Consider the following 20,842-nt stretch of genomic DNA (forward strand, 5'->3'; position numbering starts at 1 on the left):
TGACAGGTGTTAGCTAAAAGACTCAAAAGTGTGTGCTGGTTTTTAAATAAAGCGTTTTGCCCCCCATGGGTTGCTTGCTGCGATGAGGAGCAGGTAGCAGATGTGTCACCGGGGCCGGTGAGACAGCCCCTCTCTGCAGGGACCCCTGCATCACCAGGACAGTGATGGGCGGCAGCGATGGCCCCACAGAGCAGAGGGGAGATGCCCATGTGGTGTTTGTTCTCTAGTGGCTTTTTGATTTAGGAACTGGCTGGAGGGGATGTGAGCGGTGACACTTCACCCTGAGCAGGGACCCGTTCCTCTCGGGTATTGGTTTCTTCCCTTCTGTGCTCCCCTTCCCGCTGTCCCTCCCCACCGCCGCTTGCTCCTGTGTTTTAGAGACCCTGCCTGAGGAGGCTGCAGCCATCAGCATCTCACATCAGAGGGAAATTCTCCTGGAAACAGCTCCAATGTAGAAAAATGGCTTAATTCCCCAGTCGAGAGCAGCAGGAAGGCTGCCTTTGAGCAGGAAGGTGACCTGGCTTTGCAGTTGGAGAGCACGTTTTATTGTTTCAAAGAACTTTTCCCTGGCTTGATTTGGTCCAAATTAACAATTTGCTTAATGAAGGCTTTCTGGTAGCTGAGTGCAGCACCACTCGGCAGGAAGGGGCTGCAGGCAGCCAAGGGGAGGACTGGGGATGGGGTTGGGGTTCCTGCAGGCTGCCCCCCAGCACTGACCCTGAGCGAGAGGGGGTGGCCTGAGGGGGGGTGCAGGGAAGCCTGTGATGGGGAGGCACACTGCCCATTTGCAGCCCAAGCAATGCCCTTCTGCCCCGTTAGATGGACTGGCCCCGTGTAACTCAGTTTATCATGTGTTTGCATCACTGTGGTGGCTGAGGCTGCTGGCCACACCAAGGGAAATGCTTGTCCTGCCCCAGCTGTGCTGTTCCCCACTCCTGCCTCCCTGCCTGCACCTGGCCACGCTGAGCACCTCTGATGATCTGCCTCTTATTCCTGGAGTACTTAGTACTTACTTACTCTCACTTCACCTAAACTCTGCTATGGACACAGCATCTTTCCCAGATCAGTCTCATTGCAAATATTTTGTTTCATCTCTGCTGATTTCCCAGCAGTAGCTGAGCCCAGCTGTGCTGTATCACAGAAAAGCTTGTGGCAGCAGCCACAAAAAAAATCATCACAAAGCCACCGCATAAAATTTGCTGTGAAGCTGCAGCATAAAATGCCCTAGTGGCTTCAGAACATTTTATTGTACCATTGCTACACATTTGGAGGTTTTGTAAAATCTGTATTTTTGAAGCAGACTGTTCCCAGTGGGCTGAGAACTGCCTTTGAAGTGTGCCATGGCCTTTTGATGCCACATGTGGCTGAAGAGTGGGAGTTTTTTGGGTGTTGGAAGTGGTGTCAAAGCCACAGCTGGTTTACTGGAAAGTCAAAGGGAGCAGAATCCCTTGTGCATCTCTTGCTTTCCAAACTGTAAATGCCAAAATATACAAACACCTGCAGCAGTGAAACAAAAAAAAAACAACCCAAAAACCTACAACCAAACCTGAAAAATAAATCCCCTACTCAGTGTAGCTGCCAGTAGCAGGCTGAAGTGCTGCTCTTCTGTGTCTCCAGACCTGAGCATGTCACCTCTCGATTCCCATCAGTGTGATTTGGGACATAGCTTTTGGCCACATGATTGAGCTGTCATTGCTGGGGGTGGCTGTTACAGCTGCACCTGTGCTGCCTCCTTTTTCATCTTCCCGTTTTGGATCCTGCCTCTCTCTGTAGCATCCCAGGGCTGTACAAATGAAGGGACCTGCTGGGAAACAAAGTGCTTCATTTCACATGCTTACACATCCTAGCTGTGCTCAAAGCCACTCCTTTCGCTGTGAAGGCTGCCCCATGTGTGAATGAGGAGAGAAGATTGCCTCCCAGGCACATGCTCCAAGCTGCAGACGAGATTCCCACACACCTTCTGGGCCACGTGTGTTGCAGGCTGAGCCGTGGTGCCCGCCTGGGCACCGAGCAGAGGGGTGCGGATCAGCACCTTTCCCATCCCCACTACCCAGATGCCCATGATTTCTCATTAACCCACACCCTAGCTCTTCCTGGGCTGCCAGCACTGTTTGCATGTCTTTAGCAAACTGTTTTGAATAAAGTGATTCTCCAGGCTAGGACACTGGAAGTCAGGAATACAGACGGGCTTATGAGCCCTGTAAAGGCTGGTGGGATGCTTTTAAGCAGTCACCGTTTTGCAAGTCATCTGTGTGTAACACAAATGAGAGATACTGGGCACCTGCTGCATGGCGTGAGTCGTTGTAGCACAACCCGTCGTTGTTGTGAGCCTTTAAACACCTCAGGTGTTAAGTGCAAGCAAAACATTCAAGGGTCTTAGTGACTTCAAGCTCCTTTAGCCAGCCTGCATTAGCAGTGCCTGACTCTTGCAATTAGGTACCCCACAACCCTTCGCAAAGAGGCTCTTGGTGACCTGTGCTGACCCTGTCTGAGCCCCAGTCCCCTTGGGACATTACAGAAGTGTTGAGCCAGGGCTCTGTGCCAATGCAACATCTGGCCGTGCCTCCTCCTCGCAGCACAGCAAGAGCTCCTCCTCATTTCTCAGCTGTGCGCCGAAAGCAATGGGAGCTGACGGCAATTTCACTTGACCAGAAGAGAGGGGCAGCTTTCTGCCTTCACTCCCCGCGCACGGTGGCAGCTCTTGCCAGCAGTATCAAGCATGTACTCATGTACCTTCCACTGCTCGATCTTCTCATGAGCTGCCCCTTGCAGCTGGCTCTAGCCATGGCTGTACCTCCGCAGCACCGCAGCCGTGCCAGGGCACGCCGGGCAGGCACTCGCTTGACTGCTTTAATTGCCTCAAATTAATTACATTGCAAGGGGCTATCATGGTCTGTGAGTGTGGAGGAGCATTTGCTGCTGGAGCCCTGTTAGGCATGCAGACCTAGCTGTGAGACTAAGATACTACTAGGATCAAGAAGAAAACAACTTTAATTTGTTGACTGGACTTCCTCTTTACTCCCCAGAATCTCTTTGCATCATCAGCAAACGCTGGTATTTCCTCTTTGCTCTTTTTTTCCAGCTCATTTGTGAAGGCATTGGATGACTGGACACTGCAGGCAACGCTGCCCGCTCTGAAAATTGACCATTCACTTCCACACGTTGTTTCTTATCTTTCAACAAATTATTTATTCATATGATGACCTTTGCTCTTTTCTCATGGAGGATTAGTCAAAGGATGTTGCTCAATGCTTTCTGATAACCCAAGCAAACTGCAGTAATTGTATTTTCCCTTTTCTACCCCGTCATGGGCTCCTTCAGAGAGCTCCCATCTGCTCCTGAGGCAGAGCTGCTCTTTTGAAAACCTATGATACCTTTTCCCCAGTATCCTTATCCTTCTGCATCTTCATTCTCTTCTTTATTCTGCTTTCTCTTAATTCATCATGGTCACTGCTCTGTAGTCCCTCAGCTTGTCACTGAAACCTTTCTGGAAAACTGGCATCATATTAACCACCGTCATCGTATTAACCTGCTACACCAAGAGCTTTCAGCAAGAGGCAACGCCACAGCTAATGCTGAAGCTATTTCATCCCTGAGCTTTTTTATCGCTTTCGGGTGAATACAATTCTAAATCCTTGAAAAAAAATTCACACAGGAGGGAAAGAGCATAGTCTGGCGTATTTATTTTACTTCATTGATTTTCTGGACCTTAACTCACTGCATAAAAAGAAATCTATGTTTTAGGACATAGGGTGGATTATACTGACTGCAGAATACTTGAGATGGGAATGGTGCTTTTAAAAATTCGTTTAAAAATACCAAGTCTGGACTGTTGACCCCAGGTCCTTACAGAAGGGATAAATGAGCTGTTAAATATGCCAGAGAACATTATTCGCTATCTGCAGCTCCTAATACATAACCCCTGCCATTATCGGGGGTGGGGGGGTGGTGGTGTTAGAAAGAAAAGCAACAATGAATAGGAATAATAATAATAATAATAATACTTTTTCTACTATACAGAACTCTTTTTTTTCCTACTAGGACTGGTTGTGCCCAGGCTCTTGCTGCTCCAGGCTGCCTGCTTCGCAGCTCTTTGCTTTCTGCAGTTACAAATCTTGTCATGAATTTGAGTGTTTCTGTGTCTTTACGATTCTTCTTAGAAACATTGTCTGTAAATTTTGCACGCATGAGTCTGGAAAATAAATCCCCACAAGGGCTGTTAATGCAAATTGGCTGTGTTAAGCTCAGTGAGCGTGAGTGGCTAATGCCTGTCAGCTGTGGTGAGACGTGGGCTGCAGCTGTAATTAGGGGGTTGAACCATGGAGGAGTAGCACCAGTTTTAGCGGGGCAAACCCAGGCTGGGGGGTGGTGGTTTGAGAAGCTGAGGAAACCTTGTAGCTCCAGGAGGGCTGAGAGGCTGCAGGAGTCACAAAAGAGGACCATGAGCGTGTGAAAGGTGGAAGTTTTGTTATTCCTAATGAAAGGTTTTGCAGTGTTTGGTGTTTGTACTTAGAGGCAGTTGGGCAAAGGGGAGCAGGAAAGCCTTTTAATAAATTAAAGCTGGGATTGATGCTTGAACTACTTGTGGGGTACAGACAGTAACAATATAAAACCTGATCTCCTACTTTGTCCCTGCTGCAGGGGTGCAGGTATGGATGTAGCAGTTACAATGTAAGGAATGTTTAAAGGACATCTGTGTTCCCCTCCACGTTTCTTGTGCTCCAGAGAATATTAAGTCCCAAATCTGTTTTTCACTCTTTATCCTACTGCTACTCCCCTTCCCTTTGTTTAAGTTTGAAACTGTAGTGGCTGAACCCTTTGGATCTTTATGAGCTGTCTCAAAGTATTCAATTCTTTCCTGTAAAAGGAATTGCTTTGCTTTGCTTTCCTTCCCCACCCCTCCTGAGACTGCCCATCTTTTGCACGCATCTGTTCTGACTGGATGGTTGCCCTTGCTGTGATGGCTGGTGGATGGGAAACCACAGACTGCAAAAAGAACCATTGCACTGCTTTCTTCCCATGTGCAAGCAAGGGAGAGGGGCCTGCCATACCTATGTGGCAGCTGCTTTTCCACAAGCTGGGATGTCCTTAGAGAAGCTGGTTTGCTTTATACCTACTCTCTGTGTGTGTACTCCTGGGCTACTTCGTGATGGAGGAGCAGGGAGGCAGCCTGAGGTTGTTGGAGGGCACCTTGAGTGGAAAGAAATGGGATGAAATGGTCTCCACTCCTTCTGAATCCTCAGAAGCAGAGTCTGAGTGAAGGACGGGTCTTCATGTTTGCTCAGACTGAAGAGCATCCAGTGTCCCACCCGGGTGGCAGACCTGCCCCTTCTCTTGTTTAGCAGCAGCAGCAGCCAGCGGGGTGGGAGGGAGGTGTCTGTTGCCAGCTCCAGCCTGGCTCTTCAGCAAGTCCCTGTGCTGGGAAATCTTTTATTCTTTGTCCCTCTACTAGGAGGCTCTGCTTCCTCTCAGGGTCGCAGTTTTGCACAAAGAAGAAATCTCCCCCACCCCCCACACTCCCTTGCACAGTCCCCACGTGTTTCCAGGTGATTACACGGTGATATGTGCAGCCTTCTGAATACTAAAGCACTTCAGACCTTTGTCTTTTGAGTCACCCTTCTGCCTTGGATTTTCTGCATTTTTAATTTCTGCTCATCGCTATTTTCTCATTCCCTTCTTCCCTAGGGTAAGATAAAATTGATCCTGTGGCTGCTCTTTCTATGCATCTCATGTAAAAGTGCAGCCCTCCATCTTCTGCTGTCATGGCTCAGGCTGTGATAAAGCAGATCAAAATGTAGGTGATGTTGGTTTTGTCAGGGGTGCCTGAGAACTGGGATTTAAAGCTGGCATGCTGTTCATGCATGTGGTCTGACAGCAAACCTGCGGAGATGCTGTACCTCTGCTGACTCAGCTTCCCCCATGCCTAGGGGGTGCCAAGATGGGGAAGGCTTCTGTGACTTTTGCTGAGGATGGGTGTCTTGTTTTCCTTTTTACAACAATCTGTGAGTGGACAGGTTTAAGTTACTGGTGCTCTGTCTTTTTTGCTGCAGGTCCGTGATACCAAAGAGCTCACTCAGCTGCAGCTCATTGATAAGGAGAGGGAGAGCTAATACTCTCCCCTCTGTCCCAGCCAGATGAGGCGTGGGGGAAGAAAGGAGGATTCTCCCATTCTGACCAGAGCTCCTAGCCTCCTCTCTCAGAATTGGTAACGTGTTGTCCAAAAAAATCCCAGCTCTTGCTAGTTGGCATTTCTTGACAAAGCTTTTTGTCAGGACATCTGATGAGTTCTGCTGTGATCTCTGCTGGTGTGTGCCAGCACCTGGGAGGCAACATTTCACAAATGCTTCCATCTGTATTGCTAATTCCTCTCTCCTGTGCCAGATTCCCACCTCACCTGTTTATCTCTCTTCTCGCACAACCCTTGCATTGTGCCAGACTCCTCTGTCATGGGCCTGTTTCTGCCTGCATCCACACTCCCTGTGTCCCAGCTGAGCAAACATTGAATGTACTGGTATGGGTGGGCATCTAGTAACTGGCAGCATCTGAGCCTCCGAGGCCACTCCTTTGTGTGCATCTCTGGGGAGTTTCTTTACTTTTTGTGGGCTTCTTTGAGACTTGACCTTGCCAAGAGCTGCTGTTCCCGATCCTGTGCCGAGCTAATTGACCTTGTGTCTGAGACCTCTTCAGTAGCAGCAAAAAGTTGGTGCCTTTGCAGATGGCAAATTGGACCCAGTGGCTTGTAGGAGAGCATGGTAAAAGATGAGAGTGCAGAGAAATTATGAAGGTAGTGAGGAAGGAGAAGGGAAGGAGAACATCTGGCAGGTTCTTCTTTGGATCACTCCGGGAAGTTGCTCAGATGTCTATTGGCTTCTCTAAAGGTTACTACAGCTCACCTAGACCTTGGTGAAACCTTGAAATGGTGCTGCTCACATAGCTGAGTATAAGCTGGGTAGGCACAGGTTTAGCATGTGGGGTCCTTGGAGCCTGGTACTAAGGTTATATGGGTGCATAGACCCCCCTTGTGCTTCTAGCTTGAGGGTCAAGGGGAGGAGAAAAGACATTTACCTGAATGAGTTAGACCAGACAGTGTGTCTGTCCCAGACTGTTCCTGATGGTGGAAGGGAAACACCATGTTTCCTACAGAAGTGTCTGTTGGGTGCAACCCTGCCTGCTGGTGTGGCACCACTTTGTGGTGAGCAGCAGGAGGGAGCTCTGGACAAATTGGTGTGTCTGGCTCTGCGCTGAGCTCAAATCCCCAAAGCAGGACAAGCACATAAGTGCTGTGTGGTGCCAATTAACCGTGCAGCTCATTACAGCTAGCTAATTTGGGTGCAGGTCTGCACCGATGCGATTATGCTGTTTCTGGTCCCCAGGCAGGCTCGTGTGCTCTGTGTGGCATTGCAGTGATTTTTGTGGGGCTACAGAGCACCAGGCAGGGAGGGTTCTGGAGGCTTTATGCAAGGAAATGAGAAGGAAACTGCAGGAGAGAGGAGGCTGGAAGGAAAGGAGCCCCTGGGAGCAGTCACTTAGGGTGAGGAGCTGTTTGATTTGATGTTATGCATGACATGTGTGGAGCGATAAAATAGCTTTGAAGCAGAGTGGACATCTCCCTGAACTGCCCCAGGGCTGCTCAGCAGCCTGCGTGGTGCTGCTGTGATGGGCATGCTTCCTGCAGGGAAAAACAGACAAGCTGAACAACATGGCACTTTGGCAATAACAGTTCATGCATCATAAATTAGATGTCCTGCCCCTTTGACCCACACTTCAGCCTTGCTCTGCTCCAGTGCTCACTGTTATCAGTCCAAGCTCTCAGCGGCAGGACACATAACCTGCCCAAATCCTCCTGCCACCTCTCCTTTGGCCACGTCATGGCAGTGGCTGGGCTGTGCCAACATTTTGCATAACCTTCTTGGGTTGCCTAGGTTAATGAGCCCAAGTCTCAGCTCTGTGTGCACCAAATAACAGAATAACCATGGGCTAGTTCTTTCCAGACAGCTCTGTTGCATTATTTATAGGTATGAAGTAATATACTGTCCATGAGGGAAACGCATGGGTGCTTGGCTGTCAGAGTGTAGTACAAGTGCTCTTTGTTTTGCAGCAGCCTGTATGCAAGATATCTCTTTTTTTTTTTTTTCTTTTTTTTTCCCCCTCTTTCTAGTAAAGGTGGATTAAAAATTCCAAAAGATAATAAGCTAAAACTGTAGCTAGTAAGACTAACTTCAGAAAGACAAGCATCTCTCCCACAGCTACCAACCATGCTATCAATGTTACTTCAGTCTGAAATCCTTCCTGAAGTTACACTGAAATCCCTTAAACAGAGCACTCCCCGTGTCTCATACTAGTCTTCTTGCCACACTCCCTACCTACAAATGATGTAAAGATGACACAATTGCCCTGTTCGAGTGCTACTCTCCAGCTCCAAGATTCACAGTTCGCAGCCCTCCTGCCAGGTTAATCATCAATTCACATTCCTCCTCCAAAATCTCAACCTTCTCCAAAGCCCCTTTATAAAACAGATGAGAAATGTCAGAGTAAAGAGGCTTTTTTAATTGAAAAATATGGTTCCACTGATATTTTCCGTGGTAAAAATTCATTAGGACAATAATTTTTTAAAGCTTTTCTTCCTATTGCTTCATCAGAAGCAAAAGGGGTTTGGATTTAGCAGAATATTATTTTTCTATTGAAAAGAAACCTTCAGTTTCAGCCTTTTTTATCCAGGACTCCTTAACGTCTCGTTTTCCACTTCATGAGAGATCTCAGCAGTCCAGCTTTCCATTCAGTTTGGGGTAGAAAGTAATTTCAAATGTCTTAACTTTTATGAGGAAAATAATCACTTAGCCCCCAAAAAGGAATTAAAACCAGGAAGAAAATATCTTGGTTATCTATTCTCTCTCCTGCTCAGTTTTAACTGACAAGGGTGTGTGAGTGTTTTCCCTAATGTAAAGAAAATCAGTATTTATGAGAGAGTTCATGTTCCTCCTTTTAACCTTTTGTGGCACAGCGATGCTTTAATTTCAGTCAGCAAGAGCTTCTGCCTCGTGCTTCCCAGCATGAATTGTTTTGGCCTGTCTAATGTTTTTTCCTCAGCATTAGCTTTAACCAGGGGAATGCTCCCAGAAAGATAAATTGGTTTATTTAATAGCCTTAATTGTCTCTCTGTGAGAGACAGAGCCAAATACAAATGCTATCAAATACTGCTTTCCCCTTTCCCTTGTGCCTGGAGCCTGACTGATAGATTGTACTGGAAATGTTGGAGCTGTGAGCTGCCCGTTCGGATGCTGGGAGGTGAAATACCTGGGATGGCACATCTGGGAGAGCATCAATGCATGGGGCAGCTTTTCTGTCTGGCACCTGATCAGTGCTGTGGAGACCCCACATTAGTAACCTGTGGTAATAATGTCTGTGTTGTGCTTGATGGAAGCTAGTTTCACGGGTGTGGAGGCTGTGGCTGCAGATACCGTCTGTTGTTGGAGCGAGGGAATAGAGCAGTGAGCTCTGGAACTGGAGTAATTTGTGTGGGATGCTTTTACCCTGCTCCCCTCATCCTCCTACCTGGCAACAGGGCTGCAGCTGGATCCTTGCTCAGACTTTCGTAGGAGGAAATCATCATCCAGGACTGCTCATGACCAAATGGAGCAACCTCTGTGCAAGGGGCACAACTTTTCTGCACCTTCTTGTATTTTGAGGACTGGGCTGTGTATCTCGATCCTGCTGGATGCAGCCCCCAAACGCCAGAGCTCTGTGCACTCTCTAGCAGCCTCGTGGCAGGGTGGGATGGGGAGGGAGGGGACCGCTGGTGCCCTTGGAAATGCTGCAGCCACCTTTACCGGAGGGCAGCGTGATGGGATGCAAACAGCTGTAGCCTGTGGTGGTGACAGCATCAGTGACAGCTATCCAGTCCCCTGGTCTTGAATTCAGCCCTGCAGGTGCTCCCTTTTCCTGTTGGGAATTCTCTGTTTCTCGGTTCTCATACCCCATTTTCAGTGTGTACGGCATTGTCACGGTCCACGCAGTGGACTCATGATGGTTTGTTAACTATCATCTCGAAGCGCAAAAATCAAGGCGACCACGCCAAGGGGTTATGCTTCAATTAAACAGCACAATTTTATTGTTTTCCCGTAAAGCGGCGTGCGATAGGTAGAAAGACAAAGTGAATAAAAGGTAAAGTAAAAAGGAAAGGAAAGAGGAGTAGAGCTACCACCACGGGTCCAAGGCGTCCCTATGGTCCCAGGTCCAGGCAGCGTCCCACCGGTCCTTCTGATCGTCGTGATCCTTGGTGGGGAAGATCTCCAAAGTTCAGTTGCTAAGAAGGCATCTTTTTATGCCAAGCAACAGGCCCTGCTCCTCCTCTGGTCCACGGATTGTTGCCAGCCTTCGCCTTCTCGAGCCAGGTTATCATGCATGTCCAGAGAAGAGTGCCCGAGGCGCGGTTTTCCTTAGAGGTGGGTAGCTTCAGACAGGAGGTGTGTTTTTGTATTGTTTTCTGGTTCGTTGTTATGACCACGGTTGTGATCCATCTTCTGGACAGCTGTTATGTGGCCTTATTGTAGTTGTTCCCTTCAATCCCAGGTGGCAGGGAGCGGCACAGTACTCCTCGTACTGTGCAGTACTCCTTCCCAGGGTCTTTGTGTCTTGGTGTCCATGAGGACCACATTCCACCTCCAGGTCTGTGTTGGCAATGTTGAGACAATATTGTTCTCTTTAGACCGACTCTTACACCACCCCGTGGCTCAACATTGTTATCAGGACCATGTGGCAGTGATATAATCCTCTAAGAGGGGTAAAAGAGGACAGGGAAAGTAAAAAGAGGAAAGGAAAATGACAGACAGGAAAAGAAGGGGAAAATAATCATCTTTATCTCAACCAATTTACAATAATCAAATGATATTCATAAAAATGACTAAACATAAATCTGTTTAGGTCCTATACAATTTTCATTGTGTCAGTAGATTTAGGGATGTCCACATTGGAGGGGATATTCAACAAGATATGTGCATTGATTACAGATGTTAGATATGTCAATTGCTTTACCATTCTCCAATTTAAGACATACAATATCATTGACAAAACAAGACTGATCAAGACCAATATCAAAAGGACAACAATAGGGTGACACAACTTGTTCAAGATGCCAGTAGCAGTCGGTGACCATCCAAAAAGTGTGTTCCACCATCCATGTTCTGCATCTTTTCTCACTCTTCTCAAGACACGGTGTATTTCTTCCACATTGTGATGGCCAGTTATCAAGGTTTTCTGTCCGTTTTCTCTAACCTTTTCCAGAATCTTGATCAAGTCTTGATGCTGTAACAGTTGTTTTACCAAGGTGAGATTCCTTCCAATGGGTACAGGCTGCAATTCATGAATCAGTGTATAATTAGACTTCAACAGCTGGTGAGATATGACTGGGGCTAAATAGGAGAAGTCACATCCAGTGATGTAAACACAAAAATTTGAATGATTCTTAGTATCTACAATCACCTTATCTACAGATACAGAATTACAAGCAGTTCTCAAACATGCACAACCTTTGCCAATATATACAAGCACTGTTTCAGGGTTATCATCAGGACGAATCTCAAAATGACAGATTTTCTGTGTAGCGTCTAAACTAACGTCCTGAGCTCTGATTGTGTTGCCTTCACAGACAAATCCTTGTTGTTCCCGCATGATACAAGATTCCAAATCTATAGTTTGCCATTTCTCATCCCCCTTTTGGGCCCATACTCTATGCTCAAAAGGATAGAGTATGGTTCCATTGTGATTCAACCCTAAGGCAATAATGGGGTAGGTTACATTTATTGATGCATGGGATATTGTCAATACAAAAGCGGTGGCAATGTTTGTGGTGGGGTTATAAGTAAAGTTTACCAAATTCCACCAGGACTGGAGTTTCCTCTCAAAGTCAGTGGCACTGTCCCGACTATTTTCCAAATTTCAGTGGGAAAAGTGCCTCCTTCACCTTCTCTAATAATTGAGGCAGCCACTGATTGTATCCATAATTGGGCCTGGATACAACTAAGAGCCAAAGAAAGGTTATTTTGGATTATACCAAGTGCATCTAACAGTCCAATTTTACTATTAGTCATTTTAAAATTTAGGGCTATGAATTTTCATTTATTCATAGTTCATGTTCTCAGTGTCCCTCGGAGTTCTCCTGTAAAAATAAAACAACAGAGCTTGCCTCCCTGAGGCAAAAAGGGTTAAAATGATGGGATTATCCAGCAGGTATTTATCTTATGTTCTTTTCCCAGGGCATCGGAGGCGTCTCAAGCACATGCATTCAATGGGGTTTTCAGTACCAGTGGTACATTTCCCACAGTAGGAAGTGCCACCAGAACAGGTTGTCCTGAGAAGTGAGCTAGGTTCTTTAAATCATTTGGTCCCTTTAATGAAGGAATCAAAGAAGGAGCTGTTGGGCAAAAAGCAGTTATTTTGGGGCATCTGTTTACCCCCCATCTATCTTTTACACCTTTAACAGCTTCCCACAAGCGGACATCCCAATTTCCCTCATGAGGTTTCAAAAGTCGTTTTAAGAGACCATTGGCCCTTTCTACAGTTCCATTAGCTTGCATATAATAGGGGGTATGAAACACCCATTTAATCCCTTTGCTTCGTGCCCAATCCTGTACAGTTCTGGCAGTAAAGCGAGAACCGCTATCAGATTGTATTTCTTGTGGCTTTGGAACAGTTCCAAACCATTCACGCAGTGCTTTCAAAGTGTTCTCCCTCTAAAGCCCTGTTAAAGGCTTCGACTTGGACTAGTCCTGATGTTATTTCCACTCCCACCAGCACAAAATGTTTTCCTCCCGATCTCTTAAAGGGGCCAGGCATTCCACAAGCCTTTACCCTCCCTCAAATGCAGAGGGTCATCCTCTAAAGGGTGCCTTTCAAGTCTTCTTCGACATTGTTCACAGGCTGATATACAGGTTTTACACATTTCTCTGGTGACGGGCCAGCCTCGGGCAAGGGCTTCACAGTACCGATCTTTAGCTCCTGTGTGTTTGCATTTTACATGTAACCATTTTAACAGGTGTTCCCAGTCTTCTGAAATCTGGTCCTTCTGTACAGGAGCTAGCCTTGCTAACTCTTCAGCCCAGTTATTCCATTCTCCCGCTGACCCCCCATCTATCTGATGGGAAGCTACCCAACCTACAGCAAAGTTCCCTTGGCTGGCAATACTTAAGATGTCTCACCATTTTTCCTTTTGCCACACTGGAATCCTATTAACCTGCCATTCATTTTGCTCCCAGGAAGGAAGCCATTCGGTACATCCCTTAAATCCAGCATAAGAATCAGTATAAATGTAAACAGGAGAAGTAGTTTGTGCTTCATGTTGAAAAACGCTTCATACTGCAATTAATTCACCAACTTGTGCACTACCCTCTCCCTCTGTTATAATTTGCTCATTGGAAGAGGTACGGAGTGCTACTGCTCGGTATTTCCACACTTTTCCTTCTCTTTTGGCAGAAGCATCAGTAAACCAAGCACTAACTGACTGTTCACAGGGAAAAGGAGGGGCCACCTGAATGACTGAGACAGGTTTATCTTGGCCCTCATCCAGGCTCTCAACTTCTTTTATAGCTAGTTTTTTTTAAAGCACCTTCAGATACAGAGAAAGTGTTACAATAGCGTTCAATCTCAGCATACCACTTTCGTACTGAGGCTTTCTGGGCCACCCTGTCAGGGGAAGGGTCCCAGTAGTGACTGGTTTTATAACTTTAAATGGGCCTCTCAATATAATGGGTTGTTGTATGCTTTTTTCTACTTCTATGAGAGCCAAGCTAACCACAAACAAACCTTTTTCCCAAACAGTGTATCTTTTCTCAGCATAGTCCTCATGGAGGTTCCCAGAATGTGTTGATGGTAACTTCCTTCCCCAAGTGACAGAGGAGCCAATGAGGAGAGGTGCTATACTGTACCTTGTTCTCACCAGCAAGGAGGGGCTGGTGGCGAATGTGAAGCTCAAGCTGCAGTGACCATGAAATGGTCGAGTTCAAGATCCTTAGGACAGCAAGGAGGATGCACAGCCAGCTTGCTACCCTCGACTTCAGGAGGGCAGACTTAGGCCTCTTCAGGGATCTGCTTGGAAGAGTACCAAGTCCTGGGGGGAAGAGGTGCCCAAGAAAGCTAGTTAATATTCAAGGATCACCTCCTCCAAGCTCAGGAGCAATGCATCCCAGCAAAGAGAAAATCAGGCAAAACCACCAGCAGGCCTGCATGGATGAACAATGAGCTCCTGGACAAACATAAAAAGGAAGCCTACAGAGGGTGGAAGCATGCGCAGGTAGCCTGGGAAGAATACAAAGAAATTGCCCCATCAGCCAGGGTTCAGATTAGGAAAGCTAAAGCCCCGACAGAATTAAATTTGGCCAGGTGTATCAAGGGCAACAAGAAAAGCTTCTATAGGTGTGGTGATGCAAGTCGAGGCGGAATGAAGAGAAACACTATGTCTGCGTGGCTGGGTTCGGACAAAAATGGCCTTTATTGTTTATACAAACTATTTATATATCTTAGACAAGTGCAGGTGTTAGACCCTGATAGGTTTTTGTGTCCTTCTTCTTGCTTGCCATTTGCTGTTGCTGTAGGTGCCTGTATGCTGCGGTTCTAAGTTCCGATTCTTCACACCCTGTTTACATACCTGACAATTTGTGGCTGTCTTGAAAGGTACACGGCTAAGTCTTTGAAGTCAACTAACTTGTCTGCAGACCCGCTTGCAGACCCCAACAATTCCCCCCTTTTGTTTTTGAACAGCTAGTACCAGGTTTGCCATGTTCTGCAGGGCCCTTGCAAACATGATGGCAACCAAGGCAATAGCAAACAAACAATACTGCCAATAGAGGGAATGGATGCCAGAAAAGGCTGACATTTTCTCAGATTTTGGTAACATGTTGCTGCAATGGGGCGCCTAAAATCCACGCAGCACATACCATCAAAATCCTCAGAGCCATGTCCTTGAGCCAACAACAAAAACCAATAGTTGCTCTGTTCTGTATATAACGGTGGCAAATTTGACTCACATTCTTAACTGCCTAACAAACAAGCTATCGACATTCAAAGTGCAAACAATATTGACTTCTTTCAGGTTAACATTATACAGAGGTCTTAATTATTGAAAATATCAAGACTTTCAGTAAGATTTTTCATTCTCTGTATACATTCACTTTTTTGCAACAATGTTTGCAAGTCAGTTTCAAGGAAGAGCATGCCAAACAAGGACTGGTTCAGTAAGGAGGCCACACATCTTTGTTGGGTTGACTGGCAGCAGCAGCGCTCCCACGATCCAGCACACTAAGCTCAGGCTGCACACAGCGAGCAGGTATCCATCGCGGACCTTCATCTGTAGAAACACAAGCATAACCTCTCCCCCAAGTTAACAATTCATGTGGTGCCGACCAATGCCCGGTACGAGGGTCTTTCATGCGTACTGACACCTTCATGCTTTCTCTAATCGTGCCTCTGGGGTCATTCCATTCATTCCCCCTTTTTGGTTTTTTGGTTGGTTGGTTGGTTAGTTTTTTGTTTGTTTTTTTTTTTTTTTTTTTTTTTTAAGTTAGTGCCACTTTATTAATAGACTCACACCAATTTGTACCCCCAGCTAAAAATACACATGCTATGCAAACTTTGTTATTTAAAAGGTGATAGGTTAAAACTACTTGTTCACATGCTTCTATCTCATCCTAGTTTCTACTCATACTCCCTTAAAGTTATTTAACTCTTTGCTGCAGGATCTCAGCTGCACATCATTCAAAGCGAGACCAAAACTGCACATTATCAATGTCAAAACAACCCACTGTCTGTTCCGTACAATTCAACAATTATTTTTTTTAACAGCAAAATACATTTCAACCACTGTAACACAGTAGATTATAGACAGCTTTTCCGCGTGACAGAACACAGTCACCCTGTACTGAGAAACAGTTTTTTGCAAGTCCTGTACTACTTTCCAAGCAAATGGTGTATGAACGTGAGGATTACCAGCAGCCGCATCTCCCAATACAATAGGATATGCGTGCGGTGCACTCGTGGAAGGTGTAGGAAGATCAAGGAGCAGTCCGCCTATCTGTTCTACTAAATCCCAGTTCCCGTCTTTTAATGCCCCATCTCTTATAGCCTGCCAAAATCGCCGAGGGTCGCGCGTCATTACTGTACCACTGGAAACTGGATTTTTACCACCTCCACCTTCTTCATTGCCTGTGACTGATAACGTTGTCATAGCTGGACCGGAATCCGGGTTTTCAGCATTTCCATCCTGCGCAGGCAGGGCCAGAGCCGAGGGGGGAAGGTGTGTGGGCTGGCACAAATGTTGGAGGGAGTCAGGGGGGCTGGGATCGGTCCACCGATGTTTCTGCTTGTCGTCCTCGGAATTGGTATTAAGTATAAGTCGACGCAGCTGGAGAGATTTAGGGGATTCGGGGCATTGGGGAGTGGCGCCTGGTAAGGGACATGGACTCTCCCCCTCCCCCACCCCCTCATCCTCTTGTCTGTATTCAGGGGGATACAGGAGAGGTTTGAAGGATGTACCCTCATTCGCATTTTGCTGAATATTTAAGCCCCCACTTGCATCTTGCGGACTTTGCAAGCCCCCACTCCCATTTTGCTGACTTTAAGCTCCCACTCACGTCTTGTGGACTCTGCAAGTCTCCACTTGCATTTTGCAGATTTGGCAAGCCCCCAGTCGCAGTTTGCTGATTTTTCAAGCCCCCATTTGCATTTTGCTGATTTTGCAAGCCCCCATTTGCATCTTGCGGGTTCTTGAAGCCCCCTACAACATGTCTAAGCAGTCCCCGTGTAGGCAAAAACCCGGACGCCTCTTTGTCCCCTTTTTCCAGAGCTTCTGACTGTTGATCCTAAATTGTCCCAGGTCCACACACTAAGAGCAGTTGCTGGGGACATTTCCACTCCATGTGTTTTGGCCCACAATAATATATCTTTTAACTGAAGCCCACCTAAAGTAATTCCACGCTTCTCTAATACTAATTTCCACATTGATAGCACCATGGTATCTTCTTTAGATAACTTACTCCCCATGTTGTCCCTGGTGGCTCACCTTACCGGTGTCACTTTCTCCTGGGATCTTGCAGCCGCTCGCTGCGCTACTACTGGGATCATATAGGCACATCGGGGTCACCAAATGTGGTGATGCAAGTCGAGGCGGATTGAAAAGAAACACTATGTCTGCGTGGCTGGGTTCGGACAAAAATGGCCTTTATTGTTTATACAAACTATTTATATATCTTAGACAAGTGCAGGTGTTAGATCCTGATAGGTTTTTGTGTCCTTCTTGCTTGCTATTTGCTGTTGCTGTAGGTGCCCGTATGCTGTGGTTCTAAGTTCCGATTCTTCACACCCTGTTTACATACCTGACAATTTGTGGCTGTCTTGAAAGGTACACGGCTAAGTCTTTGAAGTCAACTAACTTGTCTGCAGACCCGCTGCAGACCCCAACATATAGGTACATCAGTGACAAAAGGGAGATGGGAAAATGCAGGCCCTCTCTGGAAGGAAATGGGAAACCTGGTTACCCAGGACATGGAGAAGGCCGAGGTACTCGATGACTTTTTTGCCTCAGTCTTCACAGGCAAATGCTGCAGCCCCACAGCCCAAGTCACAGAAGGCAAAAGCAGGGACGGGGAGAATACAGAACCACCCACTGTAAAAGATCAGGTTCAAGACCATCTACGGAATCTGAAGGTGCACAAGTCCATGAGACCTGATGAGATGCATCCATGGGTCCAGAGGGAACTGGCGGATGAAGCGGCTAAGCCACTGTCCATCGTGCTTGAGGAGGCGCGGCAGTCCAGTGAAGTTCCCACTACACAGGAAAAGGGGAAGAGAACCCTCATTTTTAAAGAGGGAAGAAGGAAGCCCTGAGGAACTACAGGCTGGTCAGCCTCACCTCTGTGCCTGGCAAGATCATGGAGCAGATCCTCCTGGAAACTGTGCTAAGGCACATGGAAAATAAGATGATGATTGATGACAGAACACATGGATTCACTCAGGGCAAATCGTGCCCAACAAATGTGGTGGCCTTCTGTGACAGGGGTTACAGCACTGGTGGACAAAGTAAGAGCTACTAATGAATTTGTGCAAAGCTTTTGACACTGGTCCCGCATGACATCTTTGTCTCTTAACGGGAGAGACTTAGATTTGACAGGTTGTCCACTTGGTGGATAAGGAATAGGCTGGACAGTCGTACCCGAGAGTTGCAGTCAACAGCTCAATGTCCAAGCGGAGGTCGCTGTTCGGACCAGTGCTGTTTAGCGTCTGTGTCGGCAACATGGGCACTGGGATTGAGTGCACCCCTAGCAAACCTGCCGATGACACGAAGCTGTGGTGCAGCTGACATGCTCAAAGGAAGGCTTGCCATCCAGAGGGACCTTGGCAGGCTTAAAAGGTGGGCCCCTGCAAACCTCATGAAGCACAACAAGGCCACGTGCAAGGTCCTGCATGTTGGCTGGGGCAATCCCAAGCACATTTACAAGCTGGGCAGAGAACGGATTGAGAGCAGTCTTGAAAAAGATTTGAGGGTGTTGGTTGATGAGAAGTTCAGCATGACCCAGCAATGTGTGTTTGTAGCCCAGCAAACCAACCAAATCCTGGGCTGCATAAAAAGAAGCATGGCCAGTAAGGCAAGCAGGTGATCCTCCTTCCCTGCTCTGCTCTTGTGAGACCCCCCCTGTGCAGTACTGCATTCAGCTCTGGGGTCCCCAACATAGAGAGGGCATGGACCTGTTGGAGCTAGTCCAGAGGAGGCCGCAAAGATGCTCAGAGGGCTGGAACACCTCTCCTAGGAAGACAGGCCAAGAGAGGTGGCGTTGTTCAGCCTGGAGAAGAGACGGATCTGGGGAGACCTTAGAACAGCCTTCCACTGCCTAAAGGGGCCAGCAAGAAAGCTCACGGGGGACTTGTTACAAGGGCATGTAGTGATAGGACAAGGGGGAACGGCTTTAAACTGAAAGAGGGGAGATGTAGGTTAGATACTAGAAAGAGATTCTTCACTAGGAGAGGGGTGAGGCACTGGAACAGGTTGCCCAGAAAAGCTGTGGATGCCCCATCCCTGGCAGTGCCCAAGGCCAGGCTGGACGGGGCTTGGAGCACCCTGGGCTAGTGGAAGGTGTCCTTGCCCAGGGCAGGGGGGGAACGGGGTGATCTTTAGGGTCCCTTCCAACCCAAACCATTCTATGATATTATATATATATATATATATATAATTGCTATTCTGAACATACTAATAAAAGCATTTTCTGCAAATTCTTGAGTTACAATCAGGACAAGTCAAGGAGAAAGAAAAAAAAAAATCAGTTGTTACAGACACTGATTTTCTCTGGAACATAAATATCATCCACACCACAAACTCCTTCCTTATACAAAAGACAGTAACAGAAAACACCGGTTTTCTTATCAATAAGTCTGAGCCTCTCATGAACTTCTGTTAAAAATGACTGAGACATAATTAGCTCTTCTTAAAAAAATAAATCTCTTCAGTACCTCCTTTCATGCAGTTAGTAGCAAATCCAATTTTTCTGCCTCCCTCTATTGAGCCCCTAAGCAGCAGGTTAGTATGCAACAGTGGCGATCATCACATTCATGTTGCCTTAACCTGAATAAAACCACTGCATTCATTTAATAGCACTTAAATTACCAGAGATACTCAGAGAGCTAGAAATACCATTGTGAAAAGGATAATTGCTCTACAAGGAAACATTAACTTCAAGAGCTTAATGGGTAAGTAAAAAAAAGGCTCTGAGACTTGAAAAAATACAGGGAAGTAGGAAAAGATGAACGATAACTACAGTTTCATATACACAAATTGTACAAAATTATAGTCCAATTCCCTTTTGTCAAAACAAACCTTCAACAGCTTGATTCCTGGGTTACAGTTTGTGCTGCATGAAAGAAGTCTGCTAGAGAAAAAACGAACCTCAAAGCATCAGACATGGGCAAAACCAGCTGTCTAGAGCAAACTGGGACAGAGAGCTCGTAACTTGACTTAAGTCACATTGGAAATCAGTGGAAAAATCTTCAAGGATTTGATGCCCCACGGAAAAAAAAAAAAAAAGCCACGAGGATATTTGTCTTTACCACTTCTAGATTAAAAAAGGGGATTTTAACAGCCTCCTGCCTACTGCACTGTGCAAGGGAGAGCAGCACTGCCGGGTGCGTGATCTCCACTGAGCGCGCAGGAATCCTGCTTGCCCCAGGCTGAATTTTCTGCCGCGACCGCAACCCAGCGGCAGCGCCGAGACGCGGTGCAGGCCTCATCCCTGGCGGTTCTCCAGTGCAAGGGGGGCCCAGGGATCTGGCCCGCGGCACCCCGGCCCCCACCGAGGCCCCTTCCCGCACGAAGGCCCCGCGCAGGGGTAGCGCTCGGGCCCTCGCCCAGCCCCCACCTGAGGTAAAAGTCAAGGCCCTGACACCCAGCTACCAGCAGTAACCTCCCCCAGGGCACCCCCTCCCCACTCGCTGCCTCCGCCCCAGCCGGACCCCTGCCCACCCCGCGGAGGGGTGAAGCGGCAGATACCCCCGCACTCACACAGGCGCCGCAGCGCTGCCATTTCCCCTCCCGCCGCTGCTCTTCTCCTTCCGCTGGGAGGTCGCAGAGCGCAGTGGCCGGTCCGAGCCTTCCGCCGGGCAGCCGGGGCGTGAGCGGCGCCATTGTGCTTGGCCAGATCCTTCCGCGGGAACGCGGGGACGCGAGCGGAGGGCTGTGATGGGCCCCCCCGAGAGCATCATAATGCCGGCGGGTTTGGACCAATAGGAGCTGGGCCGAGGTTGCTTCAACGGGCGCCGCAGCGCTGGGGATTCAGTTGCCTGGGCGGCGTGGCAGGGTGCGCGGCAGGGT

The 20,842-nt window shown here is 47.5% G+C and overlaps 2 long non-coding RNA genes across 2 annotated transcripts; both read right to left on the reverse strand.

Annotated features, from left to right (window-relative positions):
* Nucleotides 1-940: 940 nt before the first annotated feature.
* On the reverse strand, nucleotides 941-20,604 carry LOC119142102. The gene is made up of 3 exons (XR_005102154.1): nucleotides 20,530-20,604; nucleotides 4,111-4,114; nucleotides 941-953 (listed from the first exon to the last, which is right to left on the reverse strand). It is a non-coding gene; the product is annotated as an uncharacterized LOC119142102 (long non-coding RNA).
* LOC119142101 lies at nucleotides 13,595-17,874 on the reverse strand. Its single transcript, XR_005102153.1, has 2 exons — nucleotides 17,361-17,874; nucleotides 13,595-14,101 (listed from the first exon to the last, which is right to left on the reverse strand). It is a non-coding gene; the product is annotated as an uncharacterized LOC119142101 (long non-coding RNA).
* Nucleotides 20,605-20,842: the final 238 nt, after the last annotated feature.

Source organism: Falco rusticolus, unplaced genomic scaffold (assembly GCF_015220075.1).
Source record: "Falco rusticolus isolate bFalRus1 unplaced genomic scaffold, bFalRus1.pri scaffold_46_arrow_ctg1, whole genome shotgun sequence".
NCBI lineage: Eukaryota > Metazoa > Chordata > Aves > Falconiformes > Falconidae > Falco > Falco rusticolus.